The sequence below is a fragment of the Agrilus planipennis genome, unplaced genomic scaffold, assembly GCF_000699045.2.
Source record: "Agrilus planipennis isolate EAB-ADULT unplaced genomic scaffold, Apla_2.0 scaffold72, whole genome shotgun sequence".
Classification (NCBI taxonomy): Eukaryota; Metazoa; Arthropoda; class Insecta; order Coleoptera; family Buprestidae; genus Agrilus; species Agrilus planipennis.
The window spans coordinates 978,249-993,649 of NW_020439081.1; positions in this window are offsets into that span (position 1 = coordinate 978,249).

A 15,401-nucleotide genomic window follows, 5' to 3' on the forward strand; every position below is an offset into this window, starting at 1 on the left:
CTGGTGCCTTATTATTCTCTCATTAATATGGGATAACCTGGCTCACCCATCTCCACCCTTCTTCCTTTTCTAATATATCTCCTAAGTCATGGCCTGCGTATAGGTTCTTTAAGTATTATATAGTAAGTAGTATTTATAGGGAATTAAAATAATAATAAATAATAATACTTTAAGCAAGTATGCGCATATTTCAGTTGGAATGCTATGTTGAGATTAATTTCTGATGGTATTGGTAACTTGATCTTTTCGTTTATTATAAGTAAGCGGTAGCTGGTTGTCTTCGGTCCACGCGTTCAGAGATAACACCGTCCGATTATCCGTTCCATCGAAAACATCTCAACAAAGACGAGTTGGTGTCCAACGGACCGGACATAATCCTGCCGTTCCTAGGAAAGGTGTAATGTGTCGCTAGTGACATGCAAGAACACGACGACAGACAGCTACCGTATATTGGGACTCATTCACCACGCAGCGTGTTCACTTTTTAGACAGAAGAATAAAAGCAGAAGCAGACATGTTTACCTACACGTGTACGTAAGAACGTTCGTATATCCAGTGAAGAATTATTCACCGTTACGTCTCAGAATCTTGATCCTAACAGACTTATCTATGAAAAGCAAATCCTTATAAGGAAATGAGATCAAATAATTACCTATTTTAAACCTGCAAAATTACTATACATACTTTCAGGGTCCCATTAAAGTTTTTGGTCATCTTGGGGTTGCGATCTTCTTTTTTTTTGATAATTTCGTTATTTTAGTAAACTAAAAATAATTTTTAAACAACGAACACGTGTTTCGTCCAGATGTTCTATCGCAGTTATTTATATCCTACTATTAAACAGAATATCCTCAAATATTCAACGGGACAACAAGAAAGACAGAGAAAATCACAGTTATGAAATGAGCAAAAATCTGTTAAAATATGAGTAAATATTTCGGTTAGTTTTTGAAGTCCTTTAAGTAGGCAGGTACTGTCCTGGTCCGTTTTCTGTCACTATTCGTTGGACATCTTTTTTAGACCATAAAGACGTAAATAACATTTTGTTCATACTTATACAAAAGCAAAGTGGTAGCTAAATTTTAGTTCTGCAAAAATTGAAAATAATAGGGTAGGTTTTATAAGAGTACCTCAGTCATTTTCACCTAACTGTAAATTTGTAAGGCAATCCTTATCAGCATCCTAACCAGTAACTGAGCAGAAATATGAACCTTGACCCATTAAGACTGATTTAATTTAAATACACTATTTCAATCCTTTTTAGCGATATTCCCTATTTAACCCGGCCTGGGCCTATTGTGGATTCCCTATTTCAATCCTTTAAATGCATGTCTTATTTAAACTGATTTGTTCCTGATCGATACCCTACCCTATCTAAACCCTTTCACAGCATACTCCATTGAATCTAATCTGGTCATGATGTGGTTATCCAATATTTCAACCGCATTGGTTTACTTGATTAGGCCCAAATATTTTATTAAAGCATTACATTTTTGATCCAGCTTACAAAGTAGCCCTGTCCTGACCAAGTAGGTCTCCCCAGTTTTTCTCTATTTCCTCCGATCCTATGCCTTCTGAACTCAGTTGCTGGTGCCTTTTTCGATGTCATCTTTATCCTGCCTGCTTAATAGGGTTCAAGTGCTCTAAAATTTCTNTACCTTTCTGTCCCGTTCGTCGTCGACCTGTTCAGATAAAAAGGAGTAATCATTTTTGTTTTTCCTTTTTCTCGTATCAACAAAAACGTAAAGAAAGAATTGAGCCTTATTTTGCGTCGCCGCCGTTGAGTCCTCTTTCTGCGTGTATCAGCATCTCACCATTACCATCATCATCATCGTCATCATCTTCATCTTCATCATCAACAGAACCTGCTTATGATGTTGTTCTCTATAATAACAAAGTCAAGCACGAGCTAATACAGATAGTTTATGTAGAAAACGAGTTTTAAAAATATACTCACATAGTATTTCCAGTATTGCGGAAGCATACATTATTCGTATCGATAAATAAAATTTGATAATTTAGCACTATCAAATTGTTTGCTTCTATGTTTTTGTTATTTTTAATGCATTCATCAATTTATTGCATTAATTTGACTTTTGATTACGAATATGTTATTGTGAAATTCATGTTAAATACAAATTTTAAACACCGCATGTTTAGAGCGGACTGTTTTCTCGTTTTCGTTTTTTCAAGGATCAAAGGAAGCTGTAGTGAATTGTCCTGACGTAGCGGGCAAACAGAACAAACTGTTGCTGGGAAAACATCCTACGCTAACTTGATCGCTCGGTCTCTTTATTAGTAACTACGTTGTACAAGACTCTTTGTTTGTTTTAAACCTTTGAGAGCGGTATTTTTTCCGTTGGTGGTGTACTTTGAAGACACACCGACCCTTTCGTATTTTAGATCAACTTTTTTCTCAGGCAATATAACACTCGACGGCTGCGTAGAGCATAAATGTGAAGAATGTTTGTAAGATTTATTTCAAAATACCAATTTTGGAGTCACCCAACAAGAATGTTGACGTATACTTGTATGTTGATGAATAGGGATCAGATCTGAGAAAATAATTGTTTTTTTTTTATTCAACATGTGCGAATATGTTTAGTTTGCATGTAAGTTTCTGACATACTATTATCATGAATGAACACTATTACCTGTAAGTAAATAATTCGTCCTTGACATATATGTTTCGTTTAAATGGAAATTGGAAATGTCCAACTTTAATTTAATTAATAGTAATTAACTGTAACAATGGCCAAGGTATCTACCTAGTAATTACTTCAATTATTCAACGAAGATAATAACTATCGGCGAAAGTTATGCTACACTTAATGCTTTTTACACTATCTACATGACAGTTACCATTGGCCTCTAATAGAATAATAAAAGAAAGGTTGGTATTCGGGAAAAACGAAAAGTTAGAAACATTTTAAATCGTTTCATTGCTTGAATATATCGGTGAATTATGGTCGAATATTTATATTTATTTAAAGCCATACTTTGCGCTTTTAAATTAAAAATTTGGATTTCTGGACATCGAATATAAGTTCATTTAATTTGCCGTTTTAACTGAAATCTAGAAATAAAATTTGGCCAACAAGGGTGCAATTCATTTTCGTGACTTGAACAAAAAGCGGTCTCTCAGAGTCTGGAAGAATACCACTTAGCGTAACGTTTCCACCCCGTAATTTCCATCAAACGGCGGACATCGTATTGATACATAGTACCTTTATATTGTAGTGTGTAGTCCGTCTTTGTTTTATCGACCCGAATTTTCTCCGCGACTGACCGCCAAAATTGGTCGCCACCTCGCCGATGGATGGGCGAACCCCGGTAATAATGTCCACTAATGGAAAGCGTCAGCGTGAACGTCCTTTGTGGTTCCAGGCGAGGCGGCAGCCTTTGGGCTCACAATAATTTCCTTATCACTTCTTCCATCTAGAAGCGCGGGCTGTCATCGTCATCGGTATTAGGTAGTAGTAGTACTAGTAGTAGTTGTTGTAGCTATGTTCAAAATATATAAATTCAGTATGTACAGGGCGTTTTCTTAAACTTTGCCCATTAGAAATACTGAGAAAGTCAAAATGATGAATTATACAGGGACGTATCTACGATATGTAAAGATGTAATTCTGTAACCTTTAATTAATCATTATTGCCCGTTTGTTAACCAATGCTAACTAAATAAAATAATTCGAAGTGGTCTGTATTTCGTCGAAACTGCCAGACGCGGATCGCGATTTCGATCTTTTTGGATCTCATCAGCGCGTCGTAGGCAGCTCCGACAGAACACCGACCAACTTTTACCTGTTGCCTTAACAGCGCGTTTTAGAAAATACCACAAATGGCGCGGTAAACGCCATCTGTAGTACGATGCTACATTTTAGGATTACGTATGCTCCAACAAGGTCCATTTAAATATATGGATATCTACTTGCTGAAACGAATCCCGGCTTAGCTAACCTCAGCGTGATAGGCACGTTACCATAATCGAATAAAATAATTCGAAGTGGTCTGTATTCTGTCGAAACTGCCAGACGTGGATCGCGATTTCGATTTTTTTGGATCTTATCAGCGCGTCGCAGGCACCCCGACAGAACACAGACCAACCTTTACCTGCTGTCTTAACAGCGCGTTTTAGAAAATACCACAAATGGCGTGGTGAACGCCATCTGTAGTACGATGCTACATGTTAGGATTACGTATGCTCCAGCAAGGTCCATTTAAAAATACGGACATCTACTTGCTGAAACGAATCCCAGCGTAGCTCACCTCATAATCGATAAAATAGAATATATATTCTACAATGCTAACTAAAGGTATTCAATTTTCTTTTCAAATTTATCCAATAGATACTACCTACTAATGACGACTGGAAAATTATTTTCTTTCTATATTCTTCTTCCAGTTTTCTTACCTTTCTGTCCCGTTCGTCGTCGACCTGTTCAGATAAAAAGGAGTAATCATTTTTGTTTTTCCTTTTTCTCGTATCAACAAAAACGTAAAGAAAGAATTGAGCCTTATTTTGCGTCGCCGCCGTTGAGTCCTCTTTCTGCGTGTATCAGCATCACCATTACCATCATCATCGTCATCATCTTCATCTTCATCATCAACAGAACCTGCTTATGATGTTGTTCGCCCAATGCATTAGCAGCACCCGACCATAATTGAACGATCGGTGTGTGTCTGTTCCTCCATTCGCCGCCGACAATACCAACAACTGGAAACCGGTGATTACCAGCATGCAGCTTGATGTAGGGGCGGTACCGCCACCTTAGTGTTCCCTGACGTAGCACTTTTCATGTTGCTTATTACATATTCACTGTCTTTCTTCGTTTCGCTTGTTGTTGAAACTAGCTGACCGACGAGTACCTATGTGGGGTATCATCTTTTGACGGTACCTACTACTAAACGTATGAGTTCATATATATATTGACGAAATTTTAAATTCTGAACTGTATTCAAAAAATCTATGTCATAATAGTTGTTATAGCAAGAAATTCGGATTCGGCTAAGCACATTGGATTTTACTAACAACAAAAATTATTAATAAAATTAACAATATATGTATGATGGCTACTGTCATTCTTTTTTTAACCTGTTTAATTGACATTTCGATACCTACACAGCTTTTGGATATAAAGGAAAGGGAAAAATTTGTTCTGGTAAAATACGCAGTAAAAATGGAAATGAAAATATTTGATTAATTTCAACAGGAAACATATTTTGGAAAAATTATAATCAACTGTTGGGATCCGTCAAATGGGAGGAGACTAAAACATGGCGCCGATTAGGGAAAATTTATCGTAGTTCCTATAGTGTACCGTGCAATTTCCAAGTTTTTAAATTACGATAAAATGATAAGTATTGACACAATATGTGATTGGGCTGACACAAAGCCTCGGAAAGGAAATTTCGTTGAAGGTGAGCGTGGTTTTAATGCCAATCACATTATAAAATTCGGAAATAATAAATCCGGAAGCTAGCCTTCAAATTCCGTCAAGTTTACTGCCTACTTTTTACAAACTTCGGATTTAAAAAGTGATTCACGTTATAAAATTGGTGAGATGATTCTGGGTGATTTAAGCAATATCATATCAATGACTTGCACGTGCAAAGCCGATTTAAGAGAACGTTGCAAAGACATTATTGCAACTTTGTTGTATTGCAGCAGGTAGGTTCTTAACCTCAAAATACTTATATCGTATCATCAGAATTGTGTTAAATCAATAACACAGAAATAAATAATTTCCCAATAATTTTAGTATGATTCTAGTTTTAAATATTAAGGTTATGGCTGATGGTAAATACTTGCTGAAATATAATCATGTGCATTAAAATGACGTGAACAAATTTTTATTCCGGAATTCACTTCTTTGATACCTACTGCTTTCATCCAAGCTTCTATTAGTTTACTTTTTTCTTTGATTTAACTTTAGAAGAAAACTTCGTCGACTCCATCATCAAAAAAGTTTTTACTTTTTAACGTGTTTTATTATTTCAATAAACAATTTTACAATTTGCGTGCACAGTTCCTATGTAAATTTTTCCCTCATTCGAGTTATAAATTTTGCCACCAGATGGTGTATGCCCATTTGACGGATCCCAATATAATCGGTTCCTTTTTTTGCTTTAAAAAAAGCTTTAAACTGTCGGCAAATAGAGATCATACATTCTAAAAGGAATAAATTTTGATAAGTTGATATGAGTGTTCTGTTCAGTATAACTAATAAAACATCGGCAGCAAAAAACACACTTCTGATCATGTGTTAGAGCGAAGCGGCGGCAATGTTATGACTTTGTAGTGCGATCTGAAAATGCCAGAGAGGCGCCAACGCGATATGAAGTGGTTGATGGCGGACGGATTTCGTTACGGCGCGGCGTCTGCACCCTCTGTTTTACCGCAACATCCGGTCACCCTAGACACTTTCTTATCCCTCTTGAAGAAGACGACATTGCATCGGCCACTCGCATTCTTCTTCGGATTTATTGTAGGTATAAATCGCGACGTACAATGGACTGGTGCAGTCTCTTATCTTCAACTACGTAGCAGTTTGACTAGTCACCGGATGAAAATTACTGTACTTAAAATTCTGCTACGTCCAAATCTGCTAAAGGCAATAAATTTTCCGGTTCTAGCAGATGTGATACATTGAAATTATGAAATACGTATAGGTATTACATCGGCCACAAATTGAATAGGGCCGTCCGTGTGGCGAATGAGTATTTCTGCCACCTGACTAGAATTTGTAGGGGGGCAGCCCTATGTAGCGTGCGGACCTCATGTGGCTAATGAGGGGCATGCCGATGTAGGGATTTCCCCGTAGATTCCTTATGAAAATCCCACCAAAAAAAGTGGTGATACTACAATGAGGATTGCCTTGTGGGTTTTTTTATGATTCCTACTATATGTATAAGCTTACAATTAAATCTACCTTATGGGGGCTCGATGAGGCAAATCCGTTTGAAAATACTCTCGGTAAAATGAAAAAACTTATAATAATAATCCCCTTGCACAATTATGTTGTCGTTTCAATGAAATCTTTTACATTTGCAACGAACCAAGAAGTGTACTTCGTTATATTGTTAACAGTAAAACGATTACAATTTAAAGTATTATTGACTACAAAATAGTCCAATAACACAATCTTACTTAAGAGCAAACAAATTTTTCAAATAAGTCATATATGCATATTTTTTCATTAATAATGAAGTTCTTTATTCCAAAAGTTTTTAATGGGTTAACAATAATTTTTCTTCGAGGGGGCGCATGTGGCATTTCTGATGATGGCGCAAATGCGGCAAGGTGTTATATGCCCCTTCCTTGCCCCAGGAGGCAACCTCATGGGGCCCACAAGAGCTAGTGTGGCTACCCACTTAGAGACTCTACCTGTACCCCCTCAAAATTCTAGACAGACACTGAACCACTGATCCACTGAACAAAAATACCCACAAGTCTGGGAAATTTTCTACTGATGACATTTATTACCTGTCTAATTGATTGTAAATTTCTTGAGAAATCATGTGTAGTATATGTTGAAATAATCATACGAGATTCTACAATAACTTTTCCTTGTGCGCCCATTGGCGCCACCGGACGACGCGTCGCCGTCCGTCTTCCCATATTGATTCTTCGGTAGACCGCGAGCCGCACCAATAAGCTGTGTTTAAAGTTCACAAACTAATATTGAATGTATGATTAAAACTCGGTTTGATGTAAAAGACATTAAAAGAATAAGTAGCAAATAGCGTTGTCATTGTCACCCTTTTTTGAAGTAATAGGAAATAAAGGTTATAAAGTTCCCATGTCAACAAACAGCCCGTATAAAAGGAAGTGACCCAACGCCTACAACACAATGCCACAACTTCAGGCGTGCTCTTTTAGTGATCTTCAGGGAAAAGATGATTTGTGTGTGACAGGCGTGGCTGTTTATACACAGGTTCCCATCAGGGAGTGAGTGTTAGGTCTCCAGTAACCATTATACGTAGGTATTGCGTATAATGGAAGCACGTGCTTTCTAAAGTTCCCGAATCCTCCTTATTACTTAATGACTTCTGCACCTGAAGAATGAACATTAGAACGGCAAATTGACTTTATATGTCCCGGAAATTGTTTACAGCGACCATGGTAACTAGCTCGTGACATTCCTTATACATTAACAACAACAATCTCGAAGAGGTGTGCGAGCGGTAGCGGATGTAGGAGATTTCACGGGTCCGGTTCACGTGGGATACAATAAAAATAACGGCGGTAACAATTAATCAAACGTGTAAACAACTCGCAGGACAGACATTGATGAGTTTTTTCTCGGATATGATGAAATAAGTGAGCAAGTGATATGTAGGTGCCTATAATTTTATTGCAGTTTTTATTTTATTTTAACTTCTATTTAAAATATCAACTTTGTTGTATTGCAGCAGGTAGGTTCTTAACCTCAAAATACTTATATCGTATCATCAGAATTGTGTTAAATCAATAACACAGAAATAAATAATTTCCCAATAATTTTAGTATGATTCTAGTTTTAAATAACAAGCTTATGGCTGATGGTAAATACTTGCTGAAATATAATCATGTGCATTAAAATGACGTGAACAAATTTTTATTCCGGAATTCACTTCTTTGATACCTACTGCTTTCATCCAAGCTTCTANTATTGCAGTTTTTATTTTATTTTAACTTCTATTTAAAATATCAACTTTGTGGTCAATAAATATCGAAATAATTTGATATACTCGTTTGCAAACATATAATATATTGTATATTTTTAAGAATAATCTTATAACTCATTGCAGGACGTTTGTAATGAATAGTTTTACGTTACGTAAACAGCTGAAAGGTCCCGCTAGTATGTGAAGGGTTGCGTTCCTTTTTCTGCTAAATGAGTAACTCCCCTACAACCGATCTTCCAAAGATTGATGTTTTTCGTTGTTGTGGCGTGACTTATCCAATACCGTCATTTGTTTCAATCAGCAGATGACAGGTCTGCGATAGAAGTATTAGAACTGTGTGGCGTTCGTATCTGCGCCATTATTCGATTATAGGTAGTACCTAATCAGTACCGGATTGATCAAACTGTCGCGAAGACATAAGTGCAGATAATATTTTTATGTACCGAGAACACATTGTGATAGGAGGTATCGAATTTTCTATATCTACCTATTTATTTGTACATATCTTGATATACGTATATGTGTAATTATTTTTATACAGAAACACAGTATTTACGATTATTTACCTTGGTATTGACTATGCTATCGACTATATTCCATCAGGTGTACGGTACTTAATAAAATATTCGTGTTGATTATTTCCGGAAACTTCCCGTAACTTCCTTTTATCGTACTAGTCTTGTCCGCTGTATGATCGTCAACGTCCGTCTGCCAGCTTGCGTCAAAATGCTGTCAATATCGATCGCCTGCGGCAATCATTCATATTTCGGGATGGAAAGCGATTTATTCTGTAAAGTGTTTTTTGATCCCCATTTTGACGTCAATTTTTACAATGTCTTGAAAAGGGGAAGTATTAATTTCGGAGGTACCTGTAGATAGGGAATGACTTTTTGATAATATTTTCTGCCATAACTAAAATTTACTTATTGTACTTTATTTGTTTTATACATTCGTGGCAATTTTAGATACATATTATTTTATTTTCATATAAAACTTCGAAATAAACATTCTCCTTATTATTATTATTTCACCTTATAATTAGACGTACGGAATCCTAGAAATATACAGATGCATAGATGACTTTGGTTATTTCTTAACAAAACGTAATAATTCCTGAATCCGGTGCTGGTTTGTACCGTATGATATGCACTATAGATGCCAACTTATTTATTATGCTATACCTGGTTATCATCATTCGCCGCAGATGGTTTCACGGACAACATCTGCAATATTGATGATTGCGAGGCATATAGCACACCCTCACTATGGGTATAATACCTACAATGTAACATTCACCTTCACGTAATATGTTGTCTTATTTAGGTCTAGTTAGGGTGTCCCTAATGAGGGCTAGCGATGATTCTGCGACCAATTTTATTACCGAAACAGCTGCTTATGGGTTATAAAAAGTAGTCCACAAATTATGAAGTCTGTACGTGGTGCGTGTTGCGAATGAGCTTTTATGGATGGTAAAAAGGTGAAAAACAGAAAAAAATGTAAAAGAGAATTCAGTAATACACACAAGAAGCTAACATCTTCTGTTTATTGCTAAGGTAGGTACCTACCCCATGAGAATTGTATCCTCTTTGTTTTCACTCTTACTATTTTACAGATCCTGTCGTAGGGCTGCCACAAGACGGACGGTACCGTGTTTGTTATCGAAAAATAAGGAAAATTTTGTGTTTTTTATTCTTCATATATATCTTTGTATACGTATTATATATGGACCATCCTGGATATTCCTTATTCTTTATTGCTTTTGAAAACAGGATAATGTTTTTCAATTTTAACGCATTCCTCTTCTTTTGTGTTTCAAATAACACTTACATGCAAGGAATATTAAAGTTTTTTTCTGTTAAATATTTTTAAAACAAAACTTAATTCCCTTCTAAATCGTTTTTTCTGTGCCGGTCAGCCGTGATCATAAATTCGGATCTACCGACATCGAAACTCGTAAGGGTTGGAAAATATTTACCCTATACATGTACGCGTATGGATCTAGGTATAGGTATATGTTCGGTATGCATACATTGATGTTTCGCCTTTAGCGTTTTTATTTCCTTCCTAAATGGCTGCCTGTCAATATTTCGGTCCGTAAAACGGGAACTGAGCTAAGCAAACTCTGTCCATATTTTACGTGTTATTTTTACGGCGCGTACAGTTTATGTTTATTTTATCGGCAATTAGGTTTCCTAAAAGCTAAGAGTGACACGGTTGCAGTAGCAGAGTCGAGTCGAGTCGAGTCGTGAAGGCGAATGTGGAAAGCGAATGAGCGATAACACAGGACAGAGTGAAGGAAAAGGGCAAAGTAAAGTCATATCACAGTGGCGTACGTTTCTTGTTAATTGTACTTGAAAAGGATTTAATACCTTTAAAGGAACATACAAAAGAAGGTGATAGATATTATTGATGCATTTTTCAACAGTGAACTTGAATCTGGTCCCAGAGTTTCTCCAGCACATCCAAATTTCCAGATAGCCTGATCTCAAATCTAAACAAGCCGAACTAACACCTGGAATGCTAAGGTTGTTTCAAAATATGACTGACTATGTACGGAATTACCAAGTAATGTCCCTGTCGTTCTTTTCCTTTTTGACTGCCTCTTACTTAAACGCGAATTATCTTTAGAGATTCTTCAATGACAAAGATACATAGATTGATATTGTAGATTTATATTTGAGTGATGCTGATAGTAAATCATCTTATTTGTTTTTTATAAGTACTACTCTTATCTTATTGTCATCAAATCAGTTAAAATTACAATAGATCATACACTTTAAAGTTTTAAATAGTCTATTTAAAGGTTTCGTTCCTGATTACGTGGAATATCTCCTTTTGAATAGTACGATAGTATGTCAGATTATCCATAAACACTCAAGGAATCTTGAACTAAACGTCGGCAACACAAACGTTTTGTTGTTTGCTTATTTCTTCTGCACATATATGAAGTCCAAGACTAATTAAAATACAACATTTCAATGTTTTGTGTTGTAAACTAAGCTTCTAATGGGCAACAGAATTGCAGTTTTACAATGGCCATAAAATTAACCAAGTATGTAAATGCATTCTCTAGTGAATTTGATTTCAAAGAGAAATGCATGACTATAAATTAAGTACACAAAGTATAATGTTGAGTTGCCAGAATATAAGATCACAAGGAAATTATGCGAAGAAGTGCGTCAAGAATTCATATAAACAACATTCTTTATCTTTATGTGGACACGTATATAGTAAAAAATGTTTCCAGTGTTTGAAGTAATTTGTAAGAGACTGTTGGAAGCAGTGACACGGTTCAGCGACTTTTAAAAGCAAATATATATATATACTTCTTAAAACAATAGATGTTCAGCATTCGGCTGTTTACTGAATTTAGATATTGATAGTTTGTGAGCAAAAACATAACTAATTTTTTTGGATAATTTTATTAAATTAGTTTGTGATATTCAAGAAAAGGATGCAATTTTTGAATTAAGTAAAGAAATAATTGTAATAATATACAAAAAACAATATTATTGGTACATCACTGAAGTCATTTGTAAACTTTCCAAAAATAGATCATTGTATAAATTAAAAAAAAAACTAAATTAGAACATTTATAGACCAAAAACCAAAAAATTAAATCAAGAAACCTAAAATGCGTTTTAACACCCATTATGTTTTCCTCAATTAGGTACTACCGGAGACACTGCAAAGACATTAAGCCATAGGCATCAAAGTGCATTCTAAATTTCTAATTGTAATTATAAAATATTTGAGGAATCGCTGCTTTAATTGTGAAATTTACGTCAAACAAAATACTAAGGGAATGTTTTCTCATAAAGTGACAATAAAATAAAATCAGAATAACCATCAATCACTTCCTAATAAAATAAGGAAATAGCTAAGGAGAATGAAAAGCCCTTTCTACAAAACTTTATAGTGTCTATAGACTCTTATTCATTCAACTCTTGTCTTGGATCATTTCTTTGTCTTCTTTATTGTTTTTTATGTTTATAATTTTTGACCAATTAAAGCAAGAATTTTTGAAATGAAACTCAAACTTTTAATCTTTAGTATACTTTTGTGTACGTTTTAGTAAATGAAAAGGACTTTAAGATGGTGGTATATGTTTAATCCTTGCACGAATATTAATGGTATGATCCACGATGGCTATTGCTAAGGCTGATACACGTCCTTGCATAGATACTCACCATCCTAGGTAAAGACTTTGATGTCTCTCTTAGTCCCTTCGGTGGGATGTGCGCTTTCTCATAAATAATTAAAAATCACTTCATCCCCGTTCGGTCACACCACTGGTCAGAGGGTTTTCCTTTTGCGACGACTGTGATGATGTTAGGGTGGCGCCCCTCGAATAATACGATACATCTAGAGAGCGAAGCTAAAAGCATATCTGTGTCTAGAATAAGTGAATTTGGAGGGAAGATACTTTGGCAAGTGTACACCCTCGTGCACCCTATATCTATAAATATTATTTATATTTAGGCCGAAACTTACTTCCTGCATGGTAACACACCTTGTTGTTATTACGTAATGACTTTTATTACACCATTAACTAGAGAACACAAAATAGAGGAAGGATATAAAGGAAGATGGACGTTTGTTATGTGTAATCATCTGTGACGAGTAAGTAATTTTCCTTTAAGAATATTCAGAGTCAAAATTTAGGGTTTATAAGATTATGGAATTCATAATCGTAAAGCCCTTTCCTTGTACCATAACTTTATAGGTACTAATAATAGCTCAGTTGCGATAAATAATTGTTTAACCATTTGTATACTCATTTCTTCATTGTTTATGCTGATTTCTAATTTTTGTTACACCTTGGTCATTCTGAAATATCTTTCCGTAATAGTGTTCCGTTTTCCTAACCCTTAACGATGTTGGTACATTACATTCTGAATTCGTTCCATCATCTCCGAACCATTAATTCAATTCTTCCACGGTGCATCACACTCTGATGCATTTAGAACTCCTTTTTTAACCAACTTATTGCAAATTATTAATAGTGAAATTTTAAATATACGCAACTGTATCATCATCATAAGGTCGACAGTCCTAAGACTGGCTGGACACGTACCTCCACTCTTTCGTATCCTGAGCTAATCTTCGCATTTCCCTAAAACTAGAACAACCCACATCCTTAACTATTTGCGAACAGTAATCTAACCTAGGTCTGCCTCTAATATGTCTCTCACTAGACTTTCATGTCTGAGAAAGTGTCCTATCTACCTATCTCGCCTATTTTTTATTGACTTGTATAGAGTTCTCCTTTTCTTTCTAATACCTATTCATTACTAACCTTTTCTACCCACGTTATCCTCATCATTCACCTATAACACCACCTTTCGAACCTTTTTCTAATTTCTAAATTAACCGTTCGAAACCATAGAAGTGACTGCATACATACTTTCAAATCGAAAATAGGACCAGTCTAAACACTGATGTTGTACAAATTTTAGTAAATGAAAATTGACTTGTTAGATGGATTGGTGAATGTGATTTTGTCAGCATGGCTCGGTACAAATCCAGAATTTTAATCCCTGCAGCTAATATTCTGTGATATTTAACATTCATCAAAAATAATGATAAAATAAAGTCTTAGCATACAGATTAATTTAAGTTGTTTGCAGTTGTTTCCCTGTTTTCTTTCATTTCTTTGGGATTTTCGTAATGTGCTTTTCTTCTTATTATCTTGCAACATCAATCAATGCGTAACGTTATTTTTTAGAAACTGTTGTAATATATCATGGCTTATACGTATTTTTATAAGCGAAGATAAAATCCAGAACATACGTTTAGACTGTCCATTTGTCTGCAATTTTCATGAATCATTTCAGATAATGACAGCGATTGTAGAACATGAACATCAGCTAGACGGAACGGTAGGATAGGTTTTAGTGTATTTATTGGTCTCGGCAGATGCGCATTTTGCGTGCCTGGATTGCGTGCAATGCTCCGACGACTTTAGCTGACTTCACGCCCCTAATGACCATCAAATGACGTCACGCTACTGTTCCGCGGGGATTCACGTTTCTTGCGTTGCCACTGCGACCTACATTGTACATTTTGTAGTGTGTATAACGTATCGATTATAGATCAAAGATTACTTTGTCATAATTAACGCTTCGGCTTAGGGAGCAGGAAAACGATGAGCCACGTTACGGAAATGTTGACAGCGATCGAATGATTGAAGGACTTTTTTTATCGTATTTTATAAATGACCCGTGGTGGATAAAAAGAAGGAAATTGTAAACGTAAAGGTTGAGGGAATAAACGCGAAACGAAATTTTTATATACTTTAAACATTATAATAAACGTTTCTTTATCTAATCTACATATACCTATGATCAATACTTTTAAAGAGCGAATATAAAGATAGGAGACGAAAAATTAGAAGTGGCTGTTTTTCGGTATCTAGGAAGTCAGGATGGAAGGAGTAAGTAGAGATGTAAAGCAGAAGATAGTGCAGGGTCGAGTCGCCTCCAATAAAAAGAAGTCACTTTTATGCTCGCGAACGATAATTTAGAAATTTGAAAGAACGTTCCTCATTCAATTCTAAAACTCCTGTAAAAATTACAAATCCATTCACTAAACGGTTAAAAAGTTATTGAAATTTTAAAAGATTATAATTTTACACGTCATTTTATGGACATTCGTTAGTCGAACAGATTAAATTTATTTTTATTAACAGAAAAAAGCAACCAGAAATTTCCAAACTTTTATAATAAG